This window comes from Vespula pensylvanica, chromosome 12, assembly GCF_014466175.1.
Source record: "Vespula pensylvanica isolate Volc-1 chromosome 12, ASM1446617v1, whole genome shotgun sequence".
In the NCBI taxonomy this organism is placed as follows: Eukaryota; Metazoa; Arthropoda; class Insecta; order Hymenoptera; family Vespidae; genus Vespula; species Vespula pensylvanica.
The window spans coordinates 4,462,001-4,470,654 of NC_057696.1; the positions used below are offsets into that span (position 1 = coordinate 4,462,001).

The 8,654-nt window shown below is 46.0% G+C and overlaps 1 long non-coding RNA gene across 2 annotated transcripts in view; it reads left to right on the forward strand.

Annotated features, from left to right (window-relative positions):
* LOC122633397 overlaps positions 1–8,654 on the forward strand; it is a 114,164-nt gene that overhangs the window by 89,711 nt on the left and 15,799 nt on the right. For both annotated transcript variants that reach the window (XR_006328098.1, XR_006328097.1), the window contains exons 3-5: positions 5,262–5,442; positions 5,651–5,994; positions 6,054–6,211. This is a non-coding gene — a long non-coding RNA (uncharacterized LOC122633397). The remainder of the gene's footprint in view (positions 1–5,261; positions 5,443–5,650; positions 5,995–6,053; positions 6,212–8,654) is intronic.

The following is an 8,654-nucleotide window of genomic DNA, read 5'->3' on the forward strand; positions in this document are numbered from 1 at the left end:
CCCTCTCTCTCTCTCTCTGTCTCTCTGTCTCTCTGTCTTGCTACCAAACCGATACACATAATGTTATGCGACGACAGCGAACAGGTAACTTCACCTACGTCAGTATCGAGTCGATAGAAACTCCAGAAATCGAGCGTGACCTATCCTTCCTCTTCCTCGTCCTTTACACTTCCACGATAAAAAAAAAAAGTCTTTAAACGTGCAAGTAAATGACGATAACGCCATTGGAATTATTTTCAGCGAGTGAGTAATAGAAATAACATCCCACGATTCTATCTCTATCTCTCTCTTTCTTTCGATCTCTCCGACTGTATAGATCCTAATCGTCGTTCTGGTTTTACAGGCGCATAATTTACGATCGCATTGTCCTACGCCTTTTATGACCATAATTCCACGGTTTTATGATCGCTCACGTCTATCGTGCGATAATAAAGTCCACGCGCGAATTACTACGATTGAACTCTGTAATTATGGTTTTCCTCGCTGGCAGTGATGATAAAACACGATGGAAATAGGTGCACGTTTGGTACGTGAAATGGAAAACTTTCCATTTGGACGAACACGCGTTCTCGAAGAGGAACGGGTTTCGATGCTTGATTTTCATGTTGTTTGTTCGTTCTTTAAAAGACGCATAACAGAAGCGAAGGAAGGATGATACGCCGAGGAATGTAAGAGAACGAATGTCTGCTACGAGAGGTGCCAGGAGAAGGACTCGAGCTTTGCATACGTCCGGTTAGTCATATCGCTCAGGTGGCATTGAATCTGCTGAATCGCTAATGAGACTACGAATCGACAAGCCCCGTCCGAGAAAAAAGCCAACGGAGCGTAACCAGCCAGGCCGGTTTCTTGAAGCTTCGTTGCTCCTTCGCTGCCTCGTCGTTCTCTCTCCTCGTTTCGTCCTCCCTCCCTCTCTCTCGCTCTCTTCCTCTCTTCGTCGTTCCCCGAAGAACGCGCTTTCTACATCTTAGATCTGAATTTCAAAATACGCGCGCCGTCAACCTTAAAGGCGTAGAAGAAATATAAATGCTACGGGGGCTATGATTCACTTCTCTGACACTTTTCCTGAAGTGGAGATTCCGCCTGGAGAGATCGATACGTCCTTTCCTATTAACGATCGCCACTTTCACCGGCAGCCAGTGTTACACTTATGACGTAGCGCTTACGATAGAATCGATATCCTCGATAACATCGGTTGCGAGTTCGCCGGCACCTTAATTTCATATCGAAGGCATATCGGTGAACGCGTACGACCCTTTTCCATCGCTATCGTTGACCAGTCGGTTGGCAGGATGCTCGATCAGGACGATTACCCCTCTTTCCTGCTCGAGGAGGACACTTTTGGCGTAGATATCGAAGATACAACATCGTCCTTCGAATTAAACGGCTGTGCCTATTAACCGGGAAGCAGCTGCCGGAATTGGTACTTCGATCGGATAAGCCACTTAATTTCGAACGTAGTAAGAACGTATTTTTTTTTAACTTCTTCAAGAGTCACCGAAAGAACGCTTGCGCGAGAGCCTAATAAAAGCTGGCCCCTGGGAATTCGGGGGAACTGGACGTCAAGGCGAGACGTAATAAATGATTTCGAAAGTACGATAGTAGTGTACCTACGTCGAAGAATTTCGATCGATCGAAGCCGACCTTACTTATGCGACTCGGCAAAATCGCGTTCCTACATGCGATCGATCAAAGTATATGCATGTTATTACGACGTCGCGATTGACGTCATTCTATGTTAGGGTACAACACGGTGAACCATGTTGGTAGCCGATATATCACCGGATTCTCAATGAAAAAGATGAAAAAAATGAGATCGATAGGACAACCGCTACAGTCTTAATGACAATGGATTTGATTTATAAAACGAGCTGGCAAAAGCTGCTACGTCAAAATATCTTTTAACGATAATCCCCCAAAAGTATTCAAGTTATATCTTATCCATATAAAGGTCAATGAGACACAGAACTTGCTTCGGTATAAATCGCGGCCATGATCTTTACTGCGAGGCTGCAACGAATCAAAGTTAAAACCTCCAAGTAGCAACCCCGTCAACAGTGGGTAGATGCTGTCTGCAGGCACGGAGATGCGATCAATATTATACGCTTCTCTCTCTCTCCCCTACCAAAGAGTACTCTCCCTTCTCCACCCTCCTCCTCCTTCTCCTCCTCCTCCTCCTCATCCAACCTCTAGTTCCACTTCCCTCCTCTTGGTATCCCTCGTACCTCAGCTCGTGCTTTCTGTCTCTCTCGATTCGTGATTCTGTCTCTTCCTACGTTCGCGGATTCTCCTCTTGCCTCATTCTCCCTCTCTCCTTGTCTTCTCCCACTACTGTCTCTTCTTCCTCTTTCTCTATCTCCACCTTCTCACTTTATCTCTCTCTCTCTAGCTCTCTCCCTTTCTCCCTCTCTCCCTCTTCTTCTCTCTTTCTATCTCATCGTTCGCGTTCATCCACCCTACGTCTCGTCCGTCCCTCTCTCTCTCTGTCTCTTTCTCTCTCTCTCTCTCTCTCTCTCTCTCTCTCCCTCTCTCTCTCTCTTTCTCCGTACATCCGAGCCACCTGTGACGTCACTATCGTGGGACGCCATCTTGCCATCAGACAACCGAGTCCCTCCGTTATCGTTCGTTCCCTCTGTACACCCGCACCCCCGAGTACCCGACTGGCTTACTGGCTGGCTGGCTCGCTAGCTGGCTGACTGGCTGGCTTTTCCAACCCTCCTCCCCTAACATCCCTAGAATCCTGACTAGGATCCCGTCACGAGGATATTCCAACTACTCTTTCTCTCTCTCTCTCTCTCTCTCTCTCTCTCTCTCTCTCTCTCTCTCTCTCTCTCTCTCTCTCTATCTCTATCTCTATCTATCTATCTATCTTTCTTTCTTCTAGGTCCATACAATTTCGTCGCTCACAGGCAACGCAAATTAACGAGATTGCTAGCCTGCTCTCGTATATGATGCTTACATGTTAGACCGTTTGAAAGAAACGCAAAAATTGTTCTGCCTATTGGAGAGAATTGATAAAGAGGTGGCCTTAGAAAAGGATCAATTACGTACCTATGTTCAAGATCGAAGCGTGAACGTTTTCGAGAGATCCGTTTCCTCAAACTAAGCTCTCTTACGAGCTTAGCAGCACAAACGTAGGACAATAGGAAACGTCCAGTCGTATTATTGGTCGACGTCTGCTGAAGGAGTGTGCGAGACTAAAATTGAAAGCATCGCTTGATCGACGCGTTGGTGGTCCCTCTCGTTCTCTCTCTCTCTCTCTTTCTCTCTATCTCTCTCCGTCTCACTCTCTCTCTCTCTCTCTCTCTCTTTCTCTCTCACTCACTCATTCTCGACGACGGTAGCCTCTGTAAGTTGAAACAATAAGGCTTAACTACCACCACGACGACACACTCGAGTCATCCCTGAAGTGTGCTTTGTGAGGGCACGCGCCCCTGTCATTGCAGGAGCGAAGCTGCGGTAGGTTCATAGAGCATGGGAAGTTTCTACGTGTGTGTGCCACGCTTCTAAGAGGAGAATTGGGGAGGGAGGGAGAGAGAGAGAGAGAGAGAGAGAGAGAGAGAGAGAGAGAGACGCGCCTGTGCGAACGTATGTCCTATTGTGCCTGATCGTGCCAGAATGCTCGTTACGCTTACACCAGACCTGAGTTTCCTGCCCCAGCAACACTTGCTTATTTCTTTCAACTTCTTTATTAACTGTTAACTTTCGCAATTTGTGCGATAATAATCTTATAAAATTATATGTCTTCGAGTTATTTTTAAAAATCGGATAGATGCTTCTGTGATTTCTCATTATTTTTCTTTTTTTTTTTTTTTCTTTTTATTTTTATCACCGAAAGGATACGCGTATGTACTTGGAATTGAAGAAATCGAAAGGACGTGTCGAAAGTACAGCCTTAGAGAGGGTCGACCGAGGAGTACAAAGAAAACTAGAGAGAGAGAGAGAGAGAGAGAAAGAGAGAGAAAGAGAGAGAGAGGAAGTTGCGTGGGTTCGTTCGGTGGTAGGTCGCGGGTTGCGAACAATCGGCCGGACGGATAAGTTTCGCAACTGATTCGAAGCATATGCGAGACACTCGAAGTAAAGTGCTACGCGCAGCGTGGCATCTGTAGTACTAGCGCGTGCCTGACAATGCGCACTTGTGCGCCGAGCACTCACCGAGTGTTCTCCAGTTTATATTATCGTTACCGCACTTAGATTACATAGGCGCCTCGAAGCATTCGAGCTACTCTTTTTTAGGACCACACAACGTACGCTACATTAGCTACGTTAACGAGCGAGCAACATGCAATAAGCTAGCCGGAAGACGTTTTTCTTTCGCATTGATCTTCTTTCTTTAACATTTCTTTTCGTTTCGATTTAAACGAAAGAACGACGAGAGGATACACGAGTGAGGAATTTAATAATCTTAAGTATAACGATGAAATATAATGGAAAAAAATGATACCGAGTTGAGAGTTACAATCCGAAACGAAGAAGAATCGACGTTGAAAGGTACGATTTTGGCAATTAGCTCTCTCACGAAGGTGGTAGAGATCGGAAGCAGAGAAAACGCCGTTTCGGATTCATCGCTCGACGAGTATCACTCCGGTCTATCTTCTCCGGGTCATAAATCTCAGACGATACTGCGCGGTTTGCGCAGATTCGAGCCGTCGCACCTCCCTTCGAGCCCCTTTCAACCTCCAGCAGCAGTAGCAGTAGCAGCAGCAGCAGCAGTAGTAGCAGCTCACCCCCTTCTCGACCCTCCTCCATGCGTCCGTTAGTGAGTCGAGATTATGCTGCGGCGTGTGTCACAACGCTTGAGGAATTTATGCTTAGGCCGATATCTGGCTGCTCGCGCTTTGCATACTCTCTCTCTCTCTCTCTCTCTCTCCTCCCTCCCCCCCTCTCTCTCTCATTCTCTCTCGTAACGTTAAGATCGCGTATAGAGATTGCCAACAAAATTTATAATGCACCCCCAAGGCGAATAATTGTTGATCGAGTACCCAGCATAACTACGTAAATTGGAGAGAGTAGAGTTCTCCTTCTCGTTCTACCTCCGATTACGTTCGTGAACATTCAACGAGTTGAACAACAAGATGGCATCATGAACTTTGTTGATTCCATGAAAAGTACAGTTACACTATGTTACCACCGGTGTGTTTGTTCGAGCACGTTAATCGTACAACAGAATTCCGGTCTCGATGAATAAATATATTATATAAAAAGTCCATATTTATTATTATTACATATATATATGTGTGTGCATCTGGATACTCTCTTCACAGCCAAGGCCTTCTCACGCTCTGGCGCACCAAAATGGCGGCATAAAAAATGGAAAGAGAAAAAGGTGGTAGACAGAGGAGGCAGAGAGGAGAAGGATGAAAATGGTGCTTGAGAATATTGTCACCGGTCACGAGAACTCGTCCCGTGTGCGTGCGCGAGGGCGTTCACGATCCTCGTCTAAAGGTGAGCCAATGGGAGAACGAGAAACACGTTGCGTGACACGGGACGGACTTTTTCGCTCTCCGGAGCACGCTCCACCCGTGCCATGGAACGAGAAAGAAACCTACCACTGTCATCGTCCCTCCTTCCTATAATAACGCGAAAACAAAAAAAAAAAAAGAACAGAAAAGAAAAAATCAAACGTCAGACGTCACGCTCTGAATTTTTTCAGCCGTGAATCTTTTTCGAAATGTACCGACTCCGCTCGGTTACATTTACGTGTGCGGAAGGACCTCCTTGCTAAAATGAATTCTACGATCTTTAGCAGAGCATACAACAGAGCTCTGGATCTTTAAAAGAAAGCACATCGTGGACTCAACGAACGATACGATAGATCACTACACGGCCGAGGGAACTAAGCAGGGTGATCCAAATAAATATCTCAACGTAGCTCATGAATCACTGATAGGATCACGCCACGAGCACTTTTTCCTCCGTTCTCCTCCGCCTGCAGGGTCGGGTCTCATTTGGAAGACTGGGAGTCCTCGTAGTTGATAGGTGTCGCATGATTGAAAGGTTCGCTCCGTGAGCAGATCGTCTATCGAACGATGATTCCATTTCGGATTCTTTTGCAGGGAACGCTTCGGAGAGCAGAGTAAGAGAGATGGAAGGAAAAGAGAGAGCGAAAGAGAGAGACAGAAGGATAGAGGTAGCATCCCACCCTGCTTTCTTAAACAGAGAGCAAGATCTTCGAAGAAGATACAAGGGCAAGAGCCGATCTCACGAAGGCCAGGTACGTCTCTTCCACTCTTCTTCTTCTTCTTCTTTCACTCTTCTTCTTCTTCTTCTTCTTCTTCTCCTCCTCCTCCTCCTCCTCCTCCTCCTCCTCCTCCTCCTCCTCCTGCTCCTCTCCGCTTCTTTGTCTTTTCTGTCGTTTAGACAGCAGAGATAACGATATTGAGAGATATTGACTCGGACTTTGAGCTTCCCTAGCTCGAATACTAGAACCCTACGACGATCCTTCTTGTATATTTAGAAATACCCAGCTAACAACCGTTCATCTTAGTTTACGATCGATCAAAAACTCCGTTAGAATCAGAAAGAATATGGTATAGAAAAAAATTCTTAGTAAACTACCTAGAAAAGTTTTCTCTTAGACCATGACGAGGAGCGTCATGCGTGTCGTGCGGATGAATAATTAATAGCAACCGATGGAGGAAGAGGGCAACGGCAACTACGACAGCATCCTTCATGAATGCAGATCTTCGCTCGAGTTAACCCAAAGCCTGTTCGAGCATCGCTATCAGAAACTAATCCGACCATTAGGGTGACTTCGCTTCTAGCAGAGATGACGTTGTCGGCACAGCTTACCTTTTCAGGGGTGGGCGTTCTATATTCTATACTCTCCCTTCTCTGTGTCATAAAGCGTCGATACATCAAGCTTTGCATTCCTGATATGGGAACTCGTGCCGGAGTCGAAAGCCAAGTCCTGGTATTACGCGAGAAAAGGCCAACCTGCAGGTCTATGGGAAACTGACGAAGTTTGTCCAAAGGATCAATGCCGATCGTTTACGAAGATGAACGACTAGCATTGTAACTACGTCGAATCGATCTAACTTTCATACTTTACGGACCACCGTCCTCTCTAACCCCTTCCTCCTCCCCCTGACTCGCCCCTCCACATTACGAGTACAACGCGATTTCTAACTTTCGCAAACGAAAAACAATGAAAACTTTCGCGTAAACCCGAATGAAGCGAATATCTCAATTTGATCAAAAGGGTGTCGACTTGCGTACAAACAAACGAAAAACTTGAAAATATCTTTCCTACGAGAACAAATCGTCGGGATATATATATATATATATATATATATATATATATATTCCCTAAAGAAACAAACGAAAGGCCCTAAACAAATACTCGAAAAGATTCGATTCCCTGTTGACGTCGGTGACTTAGCAGCAATTCAGCCGAGGCAGATCCGCGTTTGCTACGTACGAAAAAGGGAAGAAGAGAAAAAGGGATTCGTGAAGAGACGGCAGGGAGAGAAGTAACGGCCTAGGACTTTTGTGTTTGGCAGGGTGTCGGAGGGTGCGACTGGCACGTGCCGATCTCTGTGGGATCATTTGGGGAAGGGCGCCAAAATCAAAACTACCCCCTTACATCGGCGCGTTTGGTCCTCTACTTCTCTCCTTCTCTTTCTCTTCCTGAACACTTCAGAATTAAGTCCGTCGCTTTGTCGGCCTAGTTACTGTATACATTACACTCTAAACGATCCTGAGATCGGTCTCATTCATGTATGATATTCAGACGTAATTTTCCTTTGCAACAATGTGTAACAATTTCCATCACGATGTGAGAGTTCTTGGGTTAAGGAACGGATGAGTCAGGTGTGAGCAGGAAGAAGAGAGAGTTCATAGGTGTGTAACATTTAACAATGCGCTTCCAAGCGGGTATACCTTCCAAGTGCGTTCACCTAACACCTCGGCCACTAGCTAGAGCAACGATTTATGTACGAAGGAGTCCGCCCACCTCCTAGTATCTTCATCTCAGCCCGCAGGACGTGCTCGACGAGTCGACGCAAGAAGTAGAAGGGAGAAGGACGATCTTCTTCTGCCTTCTACCTTCTACCTTCCTCTTCTTCTTCTTCTACTTCTTCCATTCTCGTGCTCGAGCACATGAGCACTCACGCGCACCTCCCACACGCACACCCATGCGGTCCTTGTTTTACTCGGCTAACCTCTAATTAATAAACGCACCGACCGGAGCTTCTACCTCCGGCGACACGTGTATCTGGTAAGTGTTACTCTTTCTTTCTCTCTCTCTCTCTCTCTCTCTCTCTCTCTCTCTCTCTTTCTAACTTATAAAAAGAATTGTTGCAAGTTTTCTCACAAATATTTTACCTAACTGGTTTATGAATTTTCCAATATGATCGCCAAGTACTCATAGATAGTTCTTGTATATTCTAAAGAAAGAGATAGAGACTCCATACGTCATAAATCAAGTGGCAAAGCATCCCTAACTAAATCGACTTTGCGTAACCAAAACTACAGCGAGAAAGGAGGAGGGAATAGATGTCTAGCGAGTTATAGGAAGGGAAGTCGAAACGCTTTGCGGTGGTTACCGGTGTGAAATGTTCCCATGGGGGGTCCACGATGACTATAGGGAGAATACGAGAGAGAAGGAGAAACAGAGAGAGAGAGAGAGAGAGAGAGAGAGAGAGAGAGAGAGAGAG